Here is a 225-nt window from a genome sequence, read left to right as displayed (position 1 = left end):
GAGAGAGAGAGAGAGAGAGAGAGAGAGACTCAGGACCCATCAAGGGAATCCTGTGGCATAGAGTCATCTTAGCATGTTGACAAAACAGATACAGGTAAACATTCTCAGAACAGGGGTGCACATTCTCCCACCTCTGTTGCTAAGTAGCTGTGTGAACTCTGCAAGCCAGATAGCCATTCTGAGCCAAAACTTCCTTATTGCTCCACTAAGTGTTGACACATGGGC

The sequence above is a fragment of the Colobus angolensis genome, unplaced genomic scaffold (assembly GCF_000951035.1).
Source record: "Colobus angolensis palliatus isolate OR3802 unplaced genomic scaffold, Cang.pa_1.0 Scaffold61, whole genome shotgun sequence".
In the NCBI taxonomy this organism is placed as follows: Eukaryota; Metazoa; Chordata; class Mammalia; order Primates; family Cercopithecidae; genus Colobus; species Colobus angolensis.
Note: the sequence above shows the minus strand (reverse complement) of the source record.